The sequence below is a fragment of the Microcaecilia unicolor genome, chromosome 8, assembly GCF_901765095.1.
Source record: "Microcaecilia unicolor chromosome 8, aMicUni1.1, whole genome shotgun sequence".
Taxonomy (NCBI): Eukaryota; Metazoa; Chordata; class Amphibia; order Gymnophiona; family Siphonopidae; genus Microcaecilia; species Microcaecilia unicolor.
In genome coordinates this window covers 213,909,097-213,935,580 of record NC_044038.1, presented here as the reverse complement: position 1 = coordinate 213,935,580, position 26,484 = coordinate 213,909,097, and the positions used below count along the sequence as shown (strand labels likewise).

General features: G+C 43.6%; 1 long non-coding RNA gene across 1 annotated transcript; it reads left to right on the top strand.

Annotated features, from left to right (window-relative positions):
• The first annotated feature begins 1,286 nt into the window (after positions 1-1,286).
• On the top strand, positions 1,287-26,172 carry LOC115476749. The gene is made up of 2 exons (XR_003943226.1): positions 1,287-1,318; positions 26,092-26,172. It is a non-coding gene; the product is annotated as an uncharacterized LOC115476749 (long non-coding RNA).
• Positions 26,173-26,484: the final 312 nt, after the last annotated feature.

Below are 26,484 nucleotides of genomic sequence, written 5' to 3'. Positions count from 1 at the left end.
TGTCAGTTGTGGTTCCTACATCAATCCATATAAGACATATAGAGAAACCATCAGTCTTCCTGCCATCAACTGGTGGCATGCACTGGCATCCTTCAATAACCATTAGACCAGTGTTCTAGAGGAGGTGGCATCAATAGCTCCTCCCCCCTGATGCCTCCCCACTGTCACCAAACGTTATCTCCCTCCACCCCCCTGATATCAAACACTACCTCCCTCCATCGCCCTGATGTCTCAGGTACCTCTGGAATCTTCAGCACATGAAGAAAACTCACAGCACCCAAAGACACAGGAAGCAGGCATTCTAGAGACTGGGGAGAGCGATGCTGGGGTCTAAAGTATTTTATTTTTAATCTGACATGAATGTAACATTATTAGATGTAAAGGCTAAAAGCATGCATCAACATTTTAGACAGGTCATAGAAGTCGGAATTGAGATGCGCAGGTCGGTGCGTCTCACGTTTCACTAGTATTTTAGAGCAGAATCTCCCAATGCAGAGCCTGTTGTAAAATACAGGAGAAATGGACATTTATGTGCTGGGTGTGTGCAGTGTAAACATCCATTTTAGAAAAATAAATGTATTTAAGATGAACAGATTCAAGGCCAACACAAATGTATTTACTCCCTAAACTGTACCGCTCCCTCAGGGTTTTGTTGCCTGCATTTTTTTAGCGTTAAAACTGAGCTGCCAAATTCTAGACCATTTTTCAAGCTTCACTAGCTCCCTCCTCATGTTATCATGTTTATGATAGTTATTATCACACAGCCCATAAGTTTTAAGTCTGTAGAAAAAAAAACCCTACACACACATTTAGGTGCTTGCAAAGGCATCTAAGATATCCCAGGAGACAGCTTCAGAAACACAGCAAAGTTCTATTTTCCTCCAGGGATTTGTACAGTAGAACATTAGATGTGAAAGCAATAATTCTGAAGGTGAGACATGCTTACTCATACCAGGACATCAACGGAGGCAATATTCTTTCTGATATATTTGTAAATTTTGTTCTTTTTTGGCACAATTGAATTGTGCAATGGAAAAAACCCCCCACACAAAACAATTAAACAAATGGTGAATATTTTTTAGAGAGTGTAATTATTCTATTGTGTTCAATGCAAGGTTGGTGCACAGAAAATTCTAAATGCTGAAAAAAATTCTTCATTAATTAATTCTTAGTTAATGTAAGCTGTGGAGGAGTGGCCTAGTGGTTTGGGTGGTGGACTTTGGTCCTGGGGAACTAAAGAACTGAGTTTGAATCCCACTTGAGGCCCAGGCAGCTCCTTGTGACTCTGGGCAAGTCACTTAACCCTCCATTGCCCCATGTAAGCCGCATTGAGCCTGCCATGATTGGGAAAGTGCGGGGTACAAATGTAGCAATAAAAAATATACTGCTTACATAGTAAATGGCAGCAGATAAAGACCTGTACAGTCCATCCAGTCTGCTCAACAAGATAAACTCATTTTACATGGTATGTATAGCAAGATAAATTCTTTGCAATATATTTTATAAGACCAATACATTAATTATCCTGATAAGAACATAACAGTTGCCCTTCTGGGTCACAATCTAGGGTCCTTCTAGCTCAATATCCTGTTTCCAACATTGGCCAGTCCAGGCCATTTAAATTGCTTATATGGGGCTACCAAGGATATTCAATGGCACTTGACTAGATAGTGATGCTGAAACCAATTAGTTTGTGAGCACCCTGGTAATGGATTTAGGGCAGAGTGGAAGCTTCGCCAGTTAGTTGTGATTTTCAGTCCAATAACGGGCTAAGTAACCACATAAAGGGACCCTTTTATCAATGGGTGGTAGACCTACTACCAGGGTAGCCTGTGACAAATTGGCCCAGGAGCAAATGCCATTTCTGGCACTAGAAAATAGTTTTTATTTTCTAGTGTTGGTGGGCGGGGAGTAGGCGTGCCCGGCGACGCTGCCCGATTATCGCCACAGCCCTCACTATCTCCTAAATAGAAGACGGTAACAGCTCCAGCGCTAAATGGCTGCGCACCAATTTTTTAAGTAGCACACGGCCATTTGCTGCCCCGACTTGGAAAATGCTCTTTTACCCACTACGATGAAAGGTAACCTCAGCATGTAGCAATCCCGTGCGCTGATGCTACCATGGGTCACTTTTTACCACCGCTTGGTCAAAGGGCCTCAAAGTTTAGACAGCAAAACCGATGTCCTAATTTATGTGATGAGTTAACCAGGCACCAGTCTAAATATGGGCTGGTGCCCAGTCAATTTCTGGGTCAGTTCATCAATAGAAATCAAACAAAATAAAACATGGAAAAGAAAATAAGATGATACCTTTTTTGTTGGACATAACTTAATACATTTCTTGATTAGCTTTCGAAGGTTGCCCTTCTTCCTCAGATCGGAAATAAGCAAATGAGGTAGCAGATAGTATATATGAGAGAAACATCAAAGCATTACTTTGACTGTCTGACAGAGTGGGAGGGTGGGGGGGGGGCATGCATGGGGACATCAAAGCATTTCATTGATATTCTAACAGAATGGGTGTTGGTAGGTGAGAGGAGGGTACTAAACAGAGAAATAAACAGAGATATACAGCTTTATGTTTTATAATGAGTTAGAAAACCCAGATCCTTACTAAGTCCTGTTTGTTGGGTGTCAAAATATTCAATCATTCTTATTTCAAAGGTCTTACGTTCCTGTATTGTTTTAAAATTACCTTTCAGTATTCTTACTGTGAAATCACTGGTGCAGTGTTCTGGTCTAGTAAAGTGTTGGCCCTCAGGGGTGGGTCAGTTCACATACCCAGATATTTCATGCTAAGAGCTGCGCATGCCCTGGCATTGAATGGATGGGATTAAGCCAGCCGGTGACTGGAAGCAGCTTGTAAGACAATCACTGTCACGGACTGATTATCAACCTGTAAATGAACTGAAAATGTTTGCCCTGTGCACTTTCTTAGTTGATGGGTTCAGAAGAGCGAATTCTCTGCTAGTTCTATTAGTATAACATTGTTGTAGTAAATGAGCAAAATTACACTAGCTATGCTGGTTATCTGTAATACAAAGACTTTAACTAGCCTGGTATTCTAAGACCAATGCTGGAGCTAAGCCACTAGCTAAGGAAGAATCTTACCACTGCCTCAGCGTGGGAGATTTTGGGAGGCTTCTGGGGGAGGGGTTGGAGTGTGCAGGCAGCTAGCTAAAGGCCTTGAGCCAGTGGCGTTCCTAGGGGGGCTGACACCCGGGGCCGATCGGCGATGCGCCCCGCCCCCCGGGTGCAGCGCTCCCCCAGAACAGCGCGACGCCCCCCCCGGCGAAAGACTCCCCCCCGGGTGCATGCCGCTGGGGGGGGTGCCGCGCGCCTGCCGGCTCTTCGTTTTCATGCTCCCTCTGCCCCGGAACAGGAAGTAACCTGTTCTGGGGCAAAGGGAGCATGAAAATGAAGAGCCGACAGGCGCGTGGCACCCCCCCCCCCAGCGGCGTGCACCCGGGGCGGACCGCCCCCACCGCACCCCCATGGTACGCCACTGCCTTGAGCTACTCTATGGTAAACAGAGGAGTCTTCTCAGGAGTAGCCTTCACGCTCTGGAATTTACTCCCAGAGGGGCTCCATCTAACTTAAGAATACCTCTACCTCAGGAAGCAGGTGAAAAAAGCCTGGCTCTTCTCCCAAGCCTTTAATACATAGGGTGATCCACTATACACTCATTCCGCACCTGGACTAGCTTGCAACACACACTGTAGCTTAAATCAGTTCCTTAAATTTTGTTTAACTGTACAAAGCACTTGCCTTGAGTTTAGCCACCCATCTGTTTATCCCAACTGACTCTGTACTACCCATGTTGTCCCCATCTATATATTTGCACTTGGCCCCTCAGCTATTTTTTTTTAGAAGGAGGGCACATGAGGGAATTGGAAGGGTGCCCCATGATGGACATCTGAAAGTGACACAAACAAAATGGAGAAAACATGATATAAGCCAGCAGATTTACTAAAGTGCTGTACTGCATTAGCACACGCTAACGACATTAATGTTCATTATTGCATAAAGTTGTGTGTTACCATGCAGATGTATGGTTGAACCTTTTAACCAGTGTAGCCCAAAATAAATGTTTTTTCAGCCACCATTCCTTATCACCAGTGGGTTGAGTGCATCCCTACAGCATAATTACCAGAATCTTAGCAGAACAGAAGGCTCCACCCCTGCCCTATTTCCTATACATCAGGGGTGTAGCCAGACTTCACGATGGGAGGGGGCCAGAGCCTGAGGTTGGGGGCACATTTTGAGTGCCGCCATGCCTCGCCTCCTCACCCCCCACCGCCTCGCCTCCTCACCCCCCCCCCCCCCCACTGCCTCGCCCCCTCACAAAAAAATACCTTTGCTAGCAGGGGTCCCCAAACCCTGCCAGCTGAAGCCTTCTTCAGCGCGGTCTCCGGCGCAGCCGCATTCGCTGCCTGCCCCCTGTTCTTCTTTCTTCTTGCTCCTCCTGTGCACTCTGACGCTCAGCATCAGCGTGCACAGGAGGAGCAAGAAGAAAGAAGAGCAGGGGGCAGGCAGCGAACACGGCTGTGCCGGGAGACCACTGAGCGTCAGCGTGCACAAAAGGAGCAAGAAGAAAGAAGAGCAGGGGGCAGGCTGCGAATGCGGTTGCGCCGGAGACCGGGCTGAAGAAGGCTTCAGCTGGTGGGGGTTGGGGACCCCGCCAGTCAAACCAGGGGCCCGGATGAAATTTGCAGGGGCCCAGGCCCCCGTGGCCCCCCTGTAGCTACGCCCCTGCTATACATACCTCCTAAACCCTGTGGCTTGCTTTTGTGGGAGACAAATCGTGAGCTAGTGGGACCTTCTGCCTGACCCAGTTTGATAATTCTGATGATGATCGCTGAGAAGAAGAACAATCAACCTGCTAATAAACAGTATTAACAGTACATTGTGTAATGACAGCGGTGAAATGGTAAATGTAAAAGAGAGAAAGTCAAAACTGAATCGCAACGGATGAGACATTTACAGCAAAACTGTAGAAACATTGAACACAATATACAAAGGGGAAAAGCAGGCGCATTTCATTCTTTGAAACAGAAGCATGTGAGATAAATGGTAGTCTGACTAATAATCACAGGTTCTGCTTCACTGTGTCTTTATACAAAACATTAATAAATATTCATATGGAGTCTGTATAAAACATTGCGAATCCTGAAAGAGTGTGGGAGCCTGTTTTTGCATTCATTCACATTCAGTGAGTTTAGATGTTGTTATACACCTACCCATGGTTCATGATGTGTTAAAATATTTTAAACATTATCCTACAGAACGTAAATTATATGGCCTCATCACAAAATATAAACTATTAACTACCCCATTAATCTTCTGCCATCATCACCATTTAGCGTTTATTGTAACTGAGCTACCTTGGGTCCCTAATACAAGCGGTCACATACCTGATATCAAAATCCCTTTTGAGGGCTACTAACGCCCCCTTAAATCACAGGTTAGGATAGACTCAACACTTATGTTGATTCCCCAAGCCCGAGCAATCTTCAGGACCTGTATCTATAAATTGCAACAACTATGCTGTCTCTCTCCATCCATTAAGTCTTGTCGCAGTGGTTCATGCAGGCTGGATTACTGTAATGTATTCCAGTGGCATAGCTACGTGGGGCCACAGGGGCGTGGCCCCCCCAAATTTCTTCCGGGTCCCTATTTTTACTGGTGGGGGTCCCCAACCCCTGCCATCTGAAGCCTTCATCCAGCACCGGTCTCGGCGCCATCGTGTGGCCTACCCTGCTCGCTCTTCCCCTTGTGTCCGGCACGCTCCTTTCACTAAAAGAAGCTTGCGTGACGTGAGGTGAAGAGTGAGCAGGGCAGGCAAAGCGGCAGCACCGAGACATGCGCTGGATGAAGGCTTCAACTGGTGGGGGTTGGGGACCCCTGCCAGCCAAGGTATTAAATTGTGGTGGCGAGGGCGTGGAGCTGCGAGGCGGCAGTGGAGAGCGGTGGTGAGGCAGAGGGGCACCAGACCAAAATGTGCCTCCCCACCTCAGGCTCTGGCCCCCTCCCGCTGGTGAGGTCTGGCTACGCCCCTGATGTATTCTACATTGGTCTGGGTTTGCACCAGCTCCAAATGATTCAGAATTCTGCAGCAAGACAAATAGAAGGTTGTAAGTGACATGATCACATCACACCATTTCCGCAAAAACTTCACTGACTACCAGTACAACGCAGGGTTAAATTTAAAACTCTGTCTGATCTTCAAGGCCCTTAAAGGAAATGGGCCAGGGTATTTGACGAACATAATCTCCCTCTGAACACCTTGCATGTTGCTAAAGTCCTCCAAAGAGTATCCCGAACCACACCCTCACCAAAGGAAATCATGTGATGTGATACCCAGGGACGACCCTTGTCCGGAGTAGCCCCGCACTCTGGAATGTACTCCCTGAAAGGTTTCGCTTGACACAAGATTATTACTACTTCAAGAAGCAAGTGAAAACTTGGAACTTTTCCTAGTAGAAGAAGCGACTAACTGGCTAGTCACACACAGAGGGATTAACACCGGCTGCACATACTGCAGCAGGACTTGCGTATTTGCTCCTACTCTTAGATCATTTTCTGGCACTTTTTCTGACTTCATCTGCAATGTTTCCTTAAGTTAGTCACCCTTATTTCTATCTAACTCCTGTTACTCTGCATACGTTCCACTTTCACTTACTCCCTATGCTGCCTATTAAGACGCTTTAATGCGTATTGAATTCAAGAGAGCTCAGGACAAGTGCATAGGATCTCTAAGGGTGTGATAGGGAGAATCGATGGCATGGATTGGCAGACTGGATAAGCCATATGGTACATAAGTATTGCCATACCGGGACAGACCAAAGGCCCATCAAGTCCAGCATCCTGTTTCCAACAGTGGCCAATCCAGGTCACAAATACCTGGCAAGATCCCCAAAAAAGTACAAAACATTTTATACTGCTTATCGCAGAAATAGTGGCTTTGCCCCAAGTCCATTTAATAATGGTCTATGGAACTTTTTCTTTAAGAAGCCGTCCAAACCTTTTTTTAAACTCCGCTAAGCAAACTGGTTTTACCACATTCTCTGGCAACAAATTCCAGAGTTTAATTACACGTTAAGTGAAGAAAGATTTTCTCTGATTCGTTTTAAATTTACTACATTGTAGCTTCATCACATGCCCCCTAGTCCTAGTATTTTTGAAAAGCGTAAACAGACGCTTCACGTCTACCCGTTCCACTCCAGTCATTATTTTATAGACCTCTATCATATCTCCCCTCAGTCACCTTTTCTCCAAGCTGAAGAGCCCCAGCTGCTTTAGCCTTTCCTCATAGGGAAGTTGTCCCATCCCCTTTATCATTTTGGTTGCCCTTCTCTGCACCTTTTCTAATTCCACTATATCTTTTTTGAGATGCGGCGACCAGAATTGAACACAATATTCGAGGTGCGGTCGCACCATGGAGCAATGCAAAGGCATTATAACGTCCTCATTTTTGTTTTTCATCCCTTTCCTAATAATACCTAACATTCTATTTGCTTTCTTAGCCGCAGCAGCATACTGAGCAGAAGGTTTTAACGTATCATGAACGACGACACCTAGATCCCTTTCTTGGATTGAGACTCCTAACGTGGAACCTTGCATGACGTAGCTATAATTCGGGTTCCTCTTTCCCACATGCATCACTTTGCACTTGATCACATTAAACGACATCTGCCATTTAGACGCCCAGTCTCGTAAGGTCCTCTTGTAATGTTTCACAATCCTCCCGCGATTTAACGACTTTGAAGAACTTTGTGTCATCAGCAAATTTACCTGCCTACATTTTTCTATGTTACTATGACATTGTAATGTAGCATACTAGGGGCTCATTTTCGAAAGAGAAAAACATCCAAAAAGTGCTATAAAGCAACATTTGGGTGAATTTCTTCTCAAAACGTCTTGAGTAAAGTGGTGCAGTAGCCGTGTTAGTCCACTTTTAAAGGTAATAAATAGAAATAAATCAAAACATAGAAAAGAAAATAAGATGATACCTTTTTTTGGACCAAATACATTTATTTATTAGCTTTTGAAGGTAACCCTTCTGCTTATTTCCAATCTGAAGAAGAAGGGTTGCCTTCAAAAGCTAATCAAAAAAATGTATTGTTAGTTCGATAAAACGGTATTATCTTATTTTCTTTTATATATTTTGATTTATTTCGATTTATTACCTTCTCAAAACGCTCAAATCAGTATTTTTGAAAACTGTTTTGCAGATGTATATCTGTGCATTTCGTCTGCACTGTGTCCAAATCACAAGGGGATGTGTCCGGGGCATTTCGAAGGCAGGATTAGGACGGGCTTAGGGCGCACCTAACACTTGGATGCTTTATTATTATTATTTGTTACATTTGTATCCCACATTTTCCCACATATTTGCAGGCTCAATGTGGCTTACATAATACCATGAAGGCATTCGCCAAATCCGGTACGGGATAGGTACAAAATGTTGTATTGGGATAGGGAAGATAAGATTCAATCAAGTTGGGTTGAGGTAAAAGAGTTCATTAATGTCCAATACGATCTTTAATAGTGAAGTGTTGCAGGGTTGAGTCATTTAAGTTGGGTCATTCGGATATGCCCTTCCGAATAGGTGAGTCTTTAATGACTTTCTGAATTTTAGGTAATCATAAGTTGTTTTCACCACTTGTGGCAATGCGTTCCACAGGCGCGTGCCTATGTAAGAGAAGTTGGACGCATGGGTTGTCTTGTATTTTAGTCCTTTGCAATTTGGGTAATGGAGATTCAGGTAAGACCGTGATGAGCTGGTACTATTTCTAATTGGGAGATTGATTAGGTCAATCATGTAATCTGGGACCACTCCATAGATAATCTTATGGACCAAGGTGCAGATTTTGAAAGAGATGCGTTCTTTGATAGGAAGCCAGTGCAATTGTTCACGGAGTGGTGTGGCACTTAATGGAACAAATCCAAAACGTCTAGGATGAAAACGTCAATGTTTGGTCTAGACCTGTTTTTACAATGATTAAGACACAAACAGGTGCCCTAAATGACCAGATGACCTCTGGAGGGATTCAGGGATGACCTACCTTACTTCCCTTCCTACCCCCCCAAAAATAAGAATAAAAATAGTTCTCAGCGCTCTTTAGGACAGCCTGAGATGTTAAAAGCCAGGTCCATTAGAGCAGCATACAGGTCCCTGGAGTAGTGTAGTGGTGGGTGCAGTGCACTGTAGGCAGGTGGACCCAGGCCCATACCTCTACCTACCTGTTACACTTGTTGTGGAAACTGTGAGTCCTCCAAAACTCACTAGAAACCCTCTGTACGCACATATAGGTGTCTCCTTCACTCATAAGGGCTATTGTAGTGGTGTACAGTTGGGGGTAGTGGGTTTTGGAGGGCTCAGTAGACAAGATAAGGGAACAATGGTGAGATCTGTACCTGAGATCATTTATATGAAATCCACAGTAGTACTCCCTAGGGTGCCCCATTGATCTCCTGGAGATGTCTGGAGGACCAGTCTACTAAAAATGCTGGCCTCTCCTACAACCCAATGGCTTGAATTTCTATGTTTTTCACTCGTACATGTTTGTTTTGAAAATGGCTTGAAAAAAGTAAAAGCACAGAGCACAACAGCTTGTTACAAATGGTATTTTTGAAAAAAAAAAAAGATAGACGCTTTTCTTTCTTCGAGAATGGGTATATTTTCTATTTGGATTTGGTCCATTTAGCCAGGTGCGGCCCAAGGCAATCTACCACTTGAGGCAGGGATTAGATGCCACCCACCCCGTCCCCTGTGCCCATGCTCATGTCCAGCCTAGCATCTCAACTTTCCCCGCGCTTACCTTATTTTTTTTTCCAAAAGGTGGCAGCGGCAGCAATTTCCATAGGTTGCCCTGCCACTGGCACTGGAGTCTTTGCTACTGTGTCCTGCCTCTGAGGAAACGGGAAGTTACATCAAGATGTGGCTGCAGTGGGAGACGAGGCCAGTGCCAGAGGCAGGGCAGCCTATGGGAACTGCTACCACTGCCTCCTTTTGGAAAATGAATACATTTATTTATTTATTTGTTACATTTGTATCCCACATTTTCCCACTGTTTGCAGGCTCAATGTGGCTTACATAGTACCGTAAAGGCGTTCCCCAAGTCCGGTAGAGAAACAAATACAAGGTGATGTTGTGGTCGAATAAGGTTCATGAGTTCCGGACGCAGTGGGGATAGAAGAGAGGAAGGGTTATGTGGTGTCCATTTCGAGCTGTGGTTTTGCTGTGTTACAGAGTTCAGGCACTTATGTTGGGTCGGTAAGGTATGCCTTTTTGAACAGGTAGGTGTTCAGTGATTTTCTGAGATCTAGATGGTCGTAGGTTGATTTCACGGCTTTTGGCAGTGCATTCCATAGTTGTGTGCTTATATAGGAGAAGCTGGATGCGTAAGTTGATTTGTATTTGAGTCCTTTGCAGTAATGGGTTGAGGAAAAACGGGAGAGTGCTGCCGATGAAGCATACCACCTGAGATCCCCACCGCAGGTGGCCTAATGGTAGGGCCGCCACTGCATTTAGTGCAAAATGTCCAAAGCCTTACTTAGATGCGTTATCGAAAATGCCCCTCCACGCCATAATGTATATTGCTATTTGAAAAATTTTACTGCTGTAATTGCCTATGTTCAGCTTATTCCTGCTGTACACTGGCATTAGGTGAGTTTCTTCAAAAAGATTGTAAATAAAGCCAAATAAATACAGTGGGGGAAATAAGTATTTGATCCCTTGCTGATTTTGTAAGTTTGCCCACTGACAAAGACATGAGCAGCCCATAATTGAAGGGTAGGTTATTGGTAACAGTGAGAGATAGCACATCACAAATTAAATCCGGAAAATCACATTGTGGAAAGTATATGAATTTATTTGCATTCTGCAGAGGGAAATAAGTATTTGATCCCTCTGGCAAACAAGACCTAATACTTGGTGGCAAAACCCTTGTTGGCAAGCACAGCGGTCAGACGTCTTCTGTAGTTGATGATGAGGTTGCACACATGTCAGGAGGAATTTTGGTCCACTCCTCTTTGCAGATCATCTCTAAATCATTAAGAGTTCTGGGCTGTCGCTTGGCAACTCGCAGCTTCAGCTCCCGCCATAAGTTTTCAATGGGATTAAGGTCTGGTGACTGGCTAGGCCACTCCATGACCCTAATGTGCTTCTTCCTGAGCCACTCCTTTGTTGCCTTGGCTGTATGTTTTGGGTCATTGTCGTGCTGGAAGACCCAGCCACGACCCATTTTTAAGGCCCTGGCGGAGGGAAGGAGGTTGTCACTCAGAATTGTACGGTACATGGCCCCATCCATTCTCCCATTGATGCGGTGAAGTAGTCCTGTGCCCTTAGCAGAGAAACACCCCCAAAACATAACATTTCCACCTCCATGCTTGACAATGGGGACGGTGTTCTTTGGGTCATAGGCAGCATTTCTCTTCCTCCAAACACGGCGAGTTGAGTTCATGCCAAAGAGCTCAATTTTTGTCTCATCTGACCACAGCACCTTCTCCCAATCACTCTCGGCATCATCCAGGTGTTCACTGGCAAACTTCAGACGGGCCGTCACATGTGCCTTCCGGAGCAGGGGGACCTTGCGGGCACTGCAGGATTGCAATCCGTTATGTCGTAATGTGTTACCAATGGTTTTCGTGGTGACAGTGGTCCCAGCTGCCTTGAGATCATTGACAAGTTCCCCCCTTGTAGTTGTAGGCTGATTTCTAACCTTCCTCATGATCAAGGATACCCCACGAGGTGAGATTTTGCGTGGAGCCCCAGATCTTTGTCGATTGACAGTCATTTTGTACTTCTTCCATTTTCTTACTATGGCACCAACAGTTGTCTCCTTCTCGCCCAGCGTCTTACTGATGGTTTTGTAGCCCATTCCAGCCTTGTGCAGGTGTATGATCTTGTCCCTGACATCCTTAGACAGCTCCTTGCTCTTGGCCATTTTGTAGAGGTTAGAGTCTGACTGATTCACTGAGTCTGTGGACAGGTGTCTTTCATACAGGTGACCATTGCCGACAGCTGTCTGTCATGCAGGTAACGAGTTGATTTGGAGCATCTACCTGGTCTGTAGGGGCCAGATCTCTTACTGGTTGGTGGGGGATCAAATACTTATTTCCCTCTGCAGAATGCAAATAAATTCATATACTTTCCACAATGTGATTTTCCGGATTTAATTTGTGATGTGCTATCTCTCACTGTTACCAATAACCTACCCTTCAATTATGGGCTGCTCATGTCTTTGTCAGTGGGCAAACTTACAAAATCAGCAAGGGATCAAATACTTATTTCCCCCACTGTATGTAGAAATGTGCTCCATATTACATAGGAACAGAGACACTAAAGGACAGAGGAGAATGAAACACTCTGTGAGGTCATCTAGTCCATTGCTCCCCAAACCAGTCTTATTTTCAGGATATCCCCAATAAATTTTTATTTTATTTTGTTACATTTGTACCCCACGCTTTCCCACTCATGGCAGGCTCAATGCGGCTTACATGGGGCAATGGAGGGTTAAGTGACTTGCCCAGAGTCACAAGGAGCTGCCTGTGCTGGGAATTGAGCTCGGTTCCTCAGCTCCCCAGGACCAGAATCCACCACCCTAACCACTAGGCCACTCCTCCACTCCATGATGCATGAGAGAGATTTACACGCACCATCTCCACTATATGCAAATATACATATTCATTTTAGGTGTTCCGAAACCCAGTTATGTTGCTCATAATATCACTTTGTATTCATTCATACCATGTATTTATTCAGACCGGAATCGGCTAACGCCGTTAACGGTAAAATGTAAGCCACATTGAGCCTGCAAAAAGGTGGGAAAATGGATACAAATGTAACAAATAATAATAATAATGACTGAGTTGAGAAGGTTTAGCCTAGACAACCCCATGAAATCTTTCATGTCCTAAGTATCGATCCGTGTGATACAGCCTGTCAATTTGGTGAGAATAAAGGATACGGTAGGTCTATATTAATTTTAGTTCATACAGTATTTGTTACATTATGCTATTTGGATGTATCAACATTACTATTGTTGAATAGAGTGAAAGGATATCACTTATCTTATTTGTGATGTTTCTTTCTGTATTTATGAACATTCCTATATACCAACAATTATAATAAATTAGATATTGCAATTTATGTCTCATAAAATAATATAGCAATCAGTCACTGCAAAAATAAAACCCCTCTTTAAAATTCACTATACAACAGCCATAGCTTATCCAAATAGCTGTTGAGACAAATGAACATTAAAAAAAACCAGGCTCTAAACATAACCCCAAAGGCAAATCTACTGCCGCCTCTTAATACATCCTAGAATATGTTTCCTACTTTTATTAGGTCCACTTTCCAAAGGAAGAAAAGTAAACTTATCAGTCTCTCCCTAATAACATTTCAGGCTCATAATCAAATGCAGTTATATGGTCGACATTGGGGCTCATTTTCGAAACAGAAAACCATCCAAAAAATGGCACAAATTGGCAGATGGGCCTTATTTATTTATTAGGATTTATTTACTGCCTGTTTGAAGGAATTCACTCAAGGTGGTGTACAGTAAGAATAGATCAAACATGAGCAGGAGCCAATTAGAGCAGTAAAAATATTCAAATAACAATACAAAATATGGCATGGTATACTACTTACAATATCAACACAATATGTAATAGAACATTTTAATTGATAGTGAAGGGTGAAGCAAAGATGGAACATATATATAGGTAAGAGAGTAAGAAGAGTTAGAAAGTAAGGTGACTGATTTAAAGCAAGTTGCACATGAGGTCAGAGAGATGGCTAAATATTATCTCAGCTAGGTTTTTCACAAAACATCCAGATCACTATTTTCAAAACTCATTTCTAAGATGTTTTTCTATGTGGTTCATATAAATCTCAGGGAGACGTGATGGAGGCATGTTTTGGGTGGGACTAGGGTGGGCTTACGATTTGGACATTTTTCTGTGATAATGGAACATTGTAAAAACGTCCAGGGCAAATAAAAATAGGACATTTTTGACTAGACCTGTTTCAATGATGACCAAGTGCCAAAAAGGTGCCCAAACTGAGCAGATGACCACTGGAAGGATAAAGGCATGAACCTCTCCTTAATGCCTCTGTAGCTACTGACTCCCTCCCACACCCTAAGAGGTAAAAATGACAGTACATACCAGGCTCTATGGCAGCTGCAGATATAATGGCCATTCCTCTTAGAGCAGCAAGCAGGTCTCTGGAGTAGCCTAGTGGTTGGTGCAGTGGACTGTAGAGAAGGGAGCCCAGGTTCATATCCCACTTTAACTGGTACACTTGCGGTGGAAACTGTGAGTACCCCAAAAACCTCAAAATATCTACTGAACCTACATACTGTATAGGTGGCACCTGCAGGCATAAGGACTATTGTACTAGTCTACAGTTGGGTATAGTATATTTTTTGCTATTCCTGGGGGGGGGGGGGGGGGGGGGCACACCATACAATATAAGGGGAGTTATGATGTGATGTATATCTGGGACCTTCTTTGTGAAGTTCACTGCAGTGTCCCCTAGGCTGCCCCACTGCTCTGCTGGGATGTCTTTCAGGCCAGTCTAGTAAGGCAGCTGGCCCCCAGACATCCCAATGGCTTGTTTTGTGCATTTTTCCCTTGGACTTTTTTTGTTTGAAAATGGCCCTTAAAGAAAGACGCAATGAGCACCAAAACTTCTAAAATAGGTCAAATTTCAAACCAAAAAGATAGACGTTTTTCTGGTTCGAAAATGACCATGTTTTGCACTGGATTTTTGGATGCTTTTTTTTTTTCCAAAACATCCAAAATCAGATTTGGACGTCATATCGAAAATGCCCCTCATTGGGTGCTAACCATATAACTGATTTTCTAAAAAACATTCTGTACCAGCTAATGGATAAATTATGGCCGGACAACTCAATGTCTGGCCAAATTTATCCATTTTACATTAGAAGATAGGAGGGAGGTTTCCAATCTTTTTCTGGATAGCAGCAGCATTTGACTGCTATCTGCATAATTCTATATACGTATGTATAGGTTTGAGTGTAGGACCGCATACTGTATTTTGTGCTCTTCCTTAAATTTTCAGGACTGGTCAAGGGGTCTCTTACATGGTATGTCTTGGAATCTACATCTACTCACGGACCAGGGGCATAGCCAGACACCCAAGTTTGGGTGGGCCTGGACCCAAGGTGGGTGGGCAGAACTCCGCCTTGTCCTACAAGTGATTTGGTTTCTCCCTCTTTCATATGGTCTTTCAAACATCCCCTCTCCCCCATATACCTTTTAAATAGCAGATTTTCACCGGCAGCAAACAGTTGTTAGGAGTTTTTGGCTAGTGGGGCTTGGGGTCCCTGCCAGCCACATTATAGGTGTGCTGCTACTTGGTGGGCCTGAACCTAAAGTGGGTGGGCCTGGGCCCAGCCCAGCCCACCCTTGGCTACACCACTGTCACGGACATGCACATGCTCTGTAAACTAGTCTCTGTTAGTTCTCCTTGGGATGTCTTATCATAATGCCGATTCACTGGCTTATATTCAGATATGCAAATAATATCGACTAGGCTAATATAATACCTGGGTCATGAGGAGTGTATGCAATGGAAGCAGACTTCCTCTGCTAGCCCTGAGAGGCTTCCTGCAGTCGCATCTCACCTCCTCTGATGCAACTTCCTGTTTCTGTGGCTTCAGGAAGGCTCTCGGGGCCGGTGAAGGAAGTTGCAGACACTGCCCATGACCCAGGGAGGCTTTATTTTCTCATTCTTTTTTATTTTTAGCAGTTCAACTATGCAATAATCTTCCTGTGGAATTATGTTTAGTTAGATGTTATTATTCTTTTCATAAAGCTTTGAAAACTTATTTGTTTGTTAAGTTTGGTATACAATGATATTATTGTTAATTTTCTCCTTCATACTTTTTTTTGTAATTCTTGGTGTTTGTATCAATATTCTTTTCTTTTTTTTGTATCTCACCTTGAATCTCAATTTGAGTTAATTGGTGGGTGATAAGTCTTCTATAACATAACATACTTCCCCCTGGATATTCACTAGGGGCGGGCAAGCCAAAAATTGCCATTTTGTTTAGTTTCTGCTGTAATTTACCAGATTTTTCATTTTATTTGGGTTTTTAAAAACATTTTATTTCATGGGTAATGTCATCAATAGTGCTCATGTTGCACATTAGTGTGTCCTATTGTTCAAGAAGTATATCCCATTGCTCAAATAATGCACCTCATTGCTCAATAGTGTTCAGTATTGTGCAATAGTGAACACTATTTTCAATAGTGCATCTATTGTTAAATAGTGCATGTTATGTGTGCACTGATAAGTAATAAGGAGCACTATTAAGTAGAGTTGTTGAACAATTAAAAATTGTAATTGACATTAATCTTATGCAAATTTTAGATCTTAAGTTAACTGGTCTGGCATTGCTGTAATTACGTGGGTCACAGGGAGTGGCTGCAATGCAAGCACACGTCCTCCTCTGATGCAACTTCCTGTTTCCATGGCTGCAGGAAGGCTGTCGGGGCCAGCGGAGGAAGCATGCTTGAATTGCAGACGCTGTCAATGATCCAGACAAGTATAGTGATGGTGGACCAAGATTAATCATGATTAAAATGTTCAATTAGGCAAAATATTAACTAGTTAATTGCATTAGTTAACTTGATTAATCCACAGACCTGCTATTAAGCAATAATGCACAATGTTTGACAATACAGGAAAAAACAAAATTGTACTTCTTTTTCCTGTCATTTTAGATTTAAAGCATCATGAAACGGCAGGAAAAAATATCACTGACATTTCCCATGCTGTGTTGCTAGTGTTCAAAACATTTTGCAAGAATTGTGTATTTAGAACTTCTAATTCAACATCCCAAAGGTACACTCATGTCCAATACACTCTCCTTCTGGCTTTCATGTTGACATCTATTACAACTCAAGAAAAGGTCAAAGATGGAGCACCATTCTTTCAGTGACATTAGACATTTTCCAGAAGGGCTTCCAGAAAGCCTACAACTTAGATCGTAATAATTGGTCTGGTTGGGGTTTGGGGCTCTAGCTGCTTGTTTTTCTGTGACAATATTAATACTTTACCTTTAAATACAACAAGGCGTGTTCTGGGTGGCTGACAAACTTTGATTAGCTACACAAACTTCCTCAACATTTGGCCAGAACTATTCTACAGAGCTACAGCCAATGTGTTCTTTGGCCAGACGCCTGTTCTTCATATGGTGTTGAATGGAGGAATCTTCTTGCTGATATGTTTAATTAACAAAAATAATAAAGCATCTTAAAAGGTGCTTGATAATTATTCTTATTACAGTCTACATACCACTTACAAGGTGGTGTTGGGGGGAAAAAACGCAGTTCATTCTTTTTGTAAGAGCAGACATTTGCCTTAAAGTTGCCATGGCAACCACCACATTTGTTCTTCTGCTTCTGGTAATTAATACATTTTGTTAGCAGAACAAAATGTGAAAGATTACATTTAGGGGAGGAGGAGAATCATGGTTATGGAAGACAACAAGGGAAGATATGAGTTGGTATTTTCTCTCTCTCTTTTTTTTTTTTATTACACCATTTTGCTAAAGCAGTGGCACAAAATGGTGGCTTCTTACATTTTACTGAATAAGGATTGGGACTCCACATCTATTTACTGACCGGTCAATGGAGTGGTCATTTTTCTTTTATCACTAGAGAAGATTTACACAATATTTTTAATAGAAAAATCTGGTATCTTCATTTGAACTAGTTCTGAGATACTGTATATGATTTCTATAGATGAACGGCTACATTTGATAACACTGTTCTTCGAAGAGGCCCTTTTACAAAGTTGCGCCAAAAAAGTGGCCTACACTAGTTTTAGTGCGTGGGTTTCCTATGCGCTGAGGCCACTTTTAGTATAGCTGTAAAATAGCCTAAATTTTCTCATTAATGGCCACAAGTTAATTTCCCATTTAGCACGTGGCCATTAGTGCATAACCCCTTACTCCCACCTATTTACTAGGTGGTAAGGGCTCCCACGTGAACCCCGAACTAATTGGGCAGCACAGTGCATGTCAACTCTCCTACTCCAAACATGCCCCCATGCTAAAAAAATAAAATATACTTTTTTAGCACATGGGTAGCATGAGATGCCTGAGCGAGACCTGTGGTAGTACCTTTTTAACTGTGGTAAACATGCGTTAGATATCGGTGCCAGAAATAGTATTCAGTGCTGACGAGTCAGAGAAACGGAATCAAATCTCTGTAAACCTGGAAGAAGTAATGGGGCAATTTGACAAATTGAAGAGTAGCAAATTGCCAGGGACTGGACAGTATACATCCCAGAGCATTGATAGATTTGAAAAATGAACTTGCAGAACAATTGTTAGTAATAAGTAATTTATCTTTAAAATCAAGCATGGTACCGGAAGATGGGAAGGTGGCCAATGTAATGCCAGTTTTTTTTAAAGGGTTCCAGAGATGATCTGGGAAATTACAGACTGGTGAGCCTGATGTTGGTGCCAAGCAAAATGGTAGAGGCTATTATAAAGAACAAAATTACAGAGCATATTCAAAAGCATGGATTAATGAGACAAAGCCAACATGGATTTAGTGAAGGGAAATCTTGCCTCACCAATCTACTACATTTCTTTGAAGGGGTGAACAAACATGTGGATAAAGATGAGCCAGTCGGTATTTTGTCTGGATTTTCAAAAGGCATTTGATAAAGTCCCTGATGAGAGACTCAAGAGGAAATTGGAAAGTCATGGGATAGGAGGTACTGTCCTATTGTGGATTAAAAACTGGTTAAAAGATAGAAAACAGAGAATAGGGTTAAATGGTCAGTATTCTCAATGGAGAAGGGTAGTTAGTGGGGTTCCCCAGATTTCTGTGCTGGGACCGCTGCTTTTTAACATATTTATAAATGACCTAGAGATGGGAGTAACTAGTATGGTAATTAAATTTGCTGATGACACAAAGTTATTCAAAGTCGTTAAATCGCAGGAGGAGTGTGAAAAATTACAAGAGGACCTTACAAGACTGGGAGACTGGGCGTCTAAATTGCAGATGACGTTTAATGTGAGCAAGTGCAAAGTGATGCATGTGGGAAAGAGGAACCCGAATTATAGCTACGTCATGCAAGGTTCCGTGTTAGGAGTCACCGACTAGGAAAAGGATCTAGGAGTCATCGTTGACGATACTTTGAAACCTTCTGCTCAGTGTGCTGCGGCGGCAAAGAAAACAAATAGAATGTTGGGTATTATTAGGAAAGTAATGGAAAACAAAAATGAGGACATTATAATGCTTTTGTATTGCTCCATGGTGTGACCGCACCTTGAATACTGTGTGCAATTCTGGTCACCGCAAAAAGATATAGTGGAATTAGAAAAGGTACAGAGAAGGATGACAAAAATGATAAAGGGCATGGGATGACTCTGGAGTTCGTTGCCAGAGAATGTGATAAAATCGGTTAGCTTAGCAGGGTTTAAAAAGGTTTGGATAGCTTCCTAAAAGGAAAGTCCATAAGCCATTATTAAAATGGTCTTGGGAAAATCCACTGCTTATTTCTTGGATAAGCAGCATAAAATGTATTGTAGTGTTTTGGGATCTTGCCAGGTGCTTGTGACCTGGATTGGCCAATGTTGGAAATAGGATACTGGGCTTGCTGGATCTACAATCTGTCCCAGTATGGCAACATTTGGGTACTTATGTACCCCAGCTTTGTAAAAAGCTCCTTAAATTTACTGGTAAATAATAATATCAAAGACAAAACTGTAATCTTCACCACACCAGTACTGAGTGATTAACCTTTCCTGCAGAATGCCACATATGCCAACACCATCTGAATATTTTTGTGAGGTAAATTTTGGTAAGCAAAGCAGATACCTTGAACTCTACTGAAATATATTGAAGTGAGAACATGTTGGTAGTATTTTCTGGTTGAAATACATGTCATTTCCCTCTCAAAAGAGGAAAATCAGCAGCTTGCTTACAAGTAGATTGAAGCTATATTTGATCCTTCAAAACTCAGGGGAAAAAACCCAATGTTGGTCATTTGGCTTGTACAGCATTCAGATTTTAAGAAAGATGGGATAAACATAAAGGAATCCTGTTCAGAAGGAATGGATCCTAAGGAGCTTAGCTGAGAATGGGTGGCAGAGCCGGTGGCGGGAGGCGGGGATAGTGCTGGGCAGACTTATAAGGTCTGTGCCAGAGCCGGTGGTGGGAGGCGGGGCAGATGGTTGGGAGGCGGGGATAGTGCTGGGCAGACTTACACGGTCTGTGCCCTGAAAAGGACAGGTACAAATCAAGGTAAGGTATACACAAAAAGTAGCACATATGAGTTTATCTTGTTGGGCAGACTGGATGGACCATGCAGGTCTTTTTCTGCCGTCATTTTACATTTTCATTTTACTATGTTACTGTATGCTATAAAAGATTAAAATTAAATGTCTTAGTTTTCTATAAATTAGACACGGATTTGACTTTCTAGTAATAATTTAACAACATTCTGCTATCCAGCAAGAAATACACTGCCTGAAAGCTTCTAGGATGATAAGATGGAAGAAATGGTGCTATGGATATTGTTCAAATTCTGTAGGTAAAGGAATACCTACGCCAGTAATTTGATTTGCCCAAAATCAGATCAAATAAGAATAGAGGGTGGACAATGGATACTCCAACACAGGGACTGGTGCTTAAAAATTGCTTTATTGAGTGCTAATATAACAGGACCCGACACAGTCCGTGTTTCGGCGTAATAAAACGCCTTAGGGGTCACAATATATTCTAAAAACATAACATCAATTATTACATGTAAAACAACAGTTCATATTTAAACATAAAAATATATATTAAAAAAATTTAAAAACTATAAATATATACTACACAAAAGAATCACATGTAAAATATAGCATAATAAGAATAAAATATTTATGTGGAGAGGGTCATACTATAAACAAATTAACATTATGCACATGTAAATAGACATTGGAGTCCCATCCAGTGATATTACAATTGTGGACATCAGAAAAACACAAATCAGCCCCAAATGTAGCCATAGGTGAAAGGAACAGTAACAGACATTAAGGAAAGACCATGTGAAGATAAATCAGTACAGAATATCAAAAAATGTATGAACGTTTGAAAAAAAAAAAGTAATCAAATGTGAAAAATAGCAGATGATGGTACATTATCGATGGTAGAACAGGTAACCAAGTTGCACCCCTGGAATTCTTCTCACCCCATGGTTCAGTGCTCTGATCTCTAGAATACACGTTTTCCTTCTAGAAAGACTTTATCCTTGCTCTTAGATAACGTCATTCTCTCAGCTCTCTCTGATTTTGTGACAATCTTACTCGACTGTGATCTTCATCTAGTTTTAGAGACCTGCCTTTCTCTGTCTTCTTTCTTCCTCATCGCTTCTCTTTTCCCATCTCAGCAGGAATCATTACTAATAGCTTTCCTGGCCTCTCTGATGAAATGGCCCGGGTGAGCTGTCTTTCTTTCCTTGAGGATGGCAATTAGTTCTTTTTCATTTCTATTTACTCCTTGAAATACATTTTTTTTTGCTTATCTTCTGTCCCCAGTTGATTTTAAATACCCTTCTCTAGCATCACATTTCAAATGCTCCTGTTTTGTTGATTGCCTCTTTCCAAAGGTCTATGTCTTGCAACCCTATGGAAATACCATGCAGACCGACCTCTTCATCATTCTAATGAGAAGTTTGAGGCTGTCACACAGAAATGTTGATTATTTTTAACACAACCTTGTCTGAAACCATAGGCTTAATCGTATCTATAGTATTTTTTTAACCATCAGTTTGCTCCTGATGTATCTCAGAAAAGATATAGCGGAATTAGAAAAGGTTGAAAGAAGAGCAGCCAAAATGATAAATGGGGATGAAACTCTCACCTCATAGGTTGGGGGTTGGCTGCAACACATTCTAGTAGATATGGGGGTTGTGGGCACACTGTTATAAGGGTAGCTGTGTACTCAGGCATTGATCTGGGACAGAGCTGTTATAGGGATGCTAACAGGCTTATTTTCGAAAGTGATCGCCGGCGATCTTCCGACATAAATCGAAAGCAGCTTTTTTGACACCATTGCCGCTTTCCCGTTGCCGCACCGGCGAAAGTTCGAGGGGGCGTGTCGGCGGTGTAGCAAAGGCGGGACAAGGGTGGGCATGGGCATGGCTACCAGATGGGCGGTGTTCACGGATAATGGAAAAAAAAAAAAGCGGCATTAAGCAGTATTTCGCCAGGTTTACTTGGCTCTTTTATTTTCACGACCAAGCCTCAAAAAGTTGCCCCAGCTGACCAGATGACCACCAGAGGGAATGGGGGATGACCTCCCTGTAGTCCCCCAGTGGTCACCAACCTCCCCCCCCCCCCCACTAAAAAAATAAAAATAAAAACCTTTTTTTACCAGCGTGTATGCCAGCCTCAAATGTCATACCCAGCTCCCTGACAGCAGTATGCAAGTCCCTGGAGCAGTTTTTAATGGGTGCAGTGCACTTCAGGCAGGCAGACCCAGGCCCATCACCCCCCCTACCTGTTACACTTGTGGTGCTAAGTGTTGAGTCCTCCAACCCCCCCCCCCAAAACCCACTGTACCCACATGTAGGTGCCCCCCTTCACCCATAAGGGCTATGGTAATGGTGTAGAGTTGTGGGGAGTGGGTTTGGGGGGGGTATTTGGGGGGCTCAGCACCCAAGGTAAGGGAGCTATGCACCTGGGAGCTATTTGTGTATTTTTAAAACATTTTTAGAAGTGCCCCCTAGAGTGCCCGGTTGCTGACCTGGCATGTCAAGGGGACCAGTGCACTACAAATGCTGGCTCCTCCCATGACCAAATGCCTTGGATTTCGCCGGATTTGAGATGGCCGGCATTTTTTTCCATTATCACTGAAAAACAAAACCGGCGATCTGAAACCCGGCGAACTCTGGCATTTGGCCGGGCTAAACCATATTATCAAAAAAAAAGGATGGCCGGCCATCGTTTTCGAAAATACGGTTCCGGCCAGCTGTTGCGCCGCCGCCAAAATACATCGCCGGCGATCTATTTCGCCGGCGACGTTCGATTATGCCCCTCCACGTGTGTGTTGCTTGCGTTGGGCCCTGAAGCGCTCGCATATGTTCCAAATTAGGGTGGGGATTCTCATGCCAGACACACCTGTACTGGTGCCAGAGCAACTCAAGGTCCCAGTGAATTTCAAAGTATCTGCAACACACAAGTTGGTGGAGACAGGGTTCAGGTGATGGGCCTTCTTGATGTCACATACAGTGTTATTTTTGACAACATGCTATGTAATGCTCCTCACATAGCTTGTGACAGATGGCAACAGACAGATTGGGGAGAGGGGAATGAGGGGGGGGGGTGTATACATTACACAGGCACAGGTGCTATGTGAGCTGAGGTGGCCATGGGGACAGAGGGTGGCATGGTGACCGTTCTGTGGAACATATGCACTGTTGCTGGAAGGTGGGGATGGGCAGTGGGGTAAAGTAGGTGTGCCTTTGGGCGGTTCGGTGTACTTTAGTGAGCTTCTGCCAATGTTCTCATCAGTATGTAGGCACAGGCCACGATGTGGGGGGAAGGGGGTGTTTAGGGGTTCCACATATATGTAGACCCTCATTTTAGCATTGCATGGTAAGTGGAGGGGGGTCATAATTAGTTGTCATTGGATATTTTGTATATTCTTTCTTATAAAAAAAACAATAACATGTATTGCAACAGCAAAAGCCCTCAGTGCATCTGACCCTGCCCAAAAGCCCCGCTCTATTCAAACAATGCTATAAAAACAGCATTGAAAGAGGGTGGTGCTTTACTGCCTCTGTGATCAGAGATAATAGCATACAAATTTAAGCACACTATTATCTCTGATCATAGGGTAAAAGTGCGGGAGGATTGTGCCTAAGCATGCGCTCAGGCACAATCCTCCTGCACTTACAGGTCTGGACTGTCAAAAGCTCAGACCTGTCAAACATAGGGGCTAGAGGATGTGGGACCCCCAGACCCCCTCTGTAATGCAAGGCCATGGTGGCCTACTGCCCCCCTGAGTCCCCACAACCCCACCCCAAGCCAGCAACACAGAGGCTGGAGGTCTGGTGGAACTCCAGTCTCCCTGACCCCCCCCCCCCCCCGACACAAGTTCACAGGGGGCTGGAGAACCGTGGATCTCCAGCACCCTACCCCTCTCACACCCCAAAGTAAAAGCCCTGGTGGCCCAGTGGGCTGCAAACACAAGCCCCCCAAACCTGGTGGTCTAGTGGCCTCCTTCCCTGCCCCCCATACCTGAGTGGTGGAAGAGGGAGTAGTACACTCCCTCCTCTTCCAGCACTGCCCTGAAATGTTTTCCCTTGTATAGTGGTGTAGGTCCACCCAGTGCATCCCAGAATACATTGGGCTGGGCACCACCATTTTCAAGGCTGCGCTCGAAAAGGAGGGAGTGTACTACTCCATCCTCCGTCACTCAGGTACGGGGGGCGGGAAAGGGGGCAGGTTGTGGGGCTTGTGTTTGCGGCTTTTATATTGGGGTGTGAGAGAGGTAGGGTGCTGGAGAGCCACTGGATCTCTAGCCCTCTGTGAACTTGTGTCGGGGGGGGGGGGGTCGTGGTTCCTGTGGAAGGGGAGGGGGGGAATGGAGGGCCTGCTAGCATGCAAATGCATGCCGGACAGGGCTCACCATTCCTCCCCATTGCTCTGCAAACCCTAATGCTAGCTCTGAGCTGGTGTAGGGTTTACTGCAGACATCACGCCAATGTTTGGCGTGTTGCCTATTGATCATTGGGGAGGAATAATAAAATACATGTTTAGCATGCATTTACATGCTACTTGCGGTCAAAGCCTGTGAGCACATTGTTTCATGCGCTTGGGTGCTCTGATCATGGGGCGGTAGAAATCGTGGGTGCTAGTATTGCGCCAGCGCATTTTGTACATGGAGGGAATGTCCTGCCATTGGCACGAACATTTTTTAGATGCAGGGAGCAGTACCACCGTTTTGTGTAGTGTATTTTCAATTGGTGGAAACATTTATCTCCGCACATCTAGGAAGTTTTCAGTACGTCCTCTTTCAAAAGCGTGAATATCGGAAAATGTTTACTTTTTCTTGCATTATGGACTTCAGTTTTTAAATGTTTGCCACTAAATGTTTATTTTGACATTTGGACGTCATATCGAAAGTGCAACTCCACATCAAATATCTTTCTTTGTACTGTTCTTAAGAATTATCCAGTGACTATGTCATTCATGAGCATTTATGATAAACTTGGTTCCTTTTTTTTTTAGAAGGACTGGCATAATCTTAAAAGAACGGATGGATTCGGTCTCAGAAGCTCATGTGACAAGATCTTTAGACTCTATCACATGCGTTTTCGACTGATTTCTTTATCATAAATTCTGGGTAAGGATCAAAGGTCAGGCCCAGCCTTGCACAGCATCCCTCTCCATCTTTGTCTGTTCTGTCACGTTGTGACCCAGCCTTATGGTTGACATTTGTTCCTGGTAGATGACTAATTATCCTAACATCTTTTCCATCAAGCTTTCTTTCTTTTTCTTTTTTTTTTTTGTTGCTGCAACCTTTTTTTCCTTCCCGTTATCTATAAAACATAAATGTAAGAGCTAGAGGTTTTATTTGGATTTTTTAAAAAATTCTGTTTTTTAAAACTTGTTTGTTTAAAAATATAGGAGGTCCTTCTATTAAGCTGGGCTAAAAAAAACAGCCTGCGCTATTCCCAGCGTGGTTCATTCCCATGTGCTGAGGCCACTTCTAGCACGGTGGTAAAATGGCCCCATTTTCCATTATTCTTGTTAATGGCCATGTGCTAATTTACCACGGATTTGCACAGGAATGCCCACTCTCCATCCCCTAACATGCCCTCTCTAAGAAAGAATAAAAATATCTTATAGGGCACAGTTAGTGCGCTAGTTTAGTTGTTATCACAGGAATTCTGAGCGCATCCCACGGTATGCCATTTTAAGCTGTGTTAAGTGCGTGGTAGTGTATGGAGTGGAGAGGTCTAGTGGTTAGAGCACCACGCTTGACATCCAGATGTGGCTGGTTCAAATCCCACTACTGCTCCTTGTTATCATGGGCAAGGTACAAACTTAGATTGCGAGCCTTCCAGGGAACAGAGAAATACCAGTGTACCTGCATGTAGCTCACCTTGACGTACTAGTGGAAAAGGTGTGTGCAAAATCTCAATAAATAATGCAGCCTAGTAAATAGGCCCCTTAGTAATCTACTGCTCTGCCAACATCCCAGGAGCTCTGGGTCTCACAGCTGCCCACATGTCCCTATTCCAGTGGCGTTCCTGGCCTGGATGGCACCCGGGGCGGAGCGCCGATGCGCCCCCCCCCCCCGCTAGATGACCCCTCCCCCCCTCCGGTGACATGACACCCCCCCCCCCCCGGGTGCACGCCGCTTGGGGGGGTGCCGCGGCGCGCGCCTGCTCCTCCGAGTTCGCTAAACTTCGTTCGTTCGCTGCAGCTC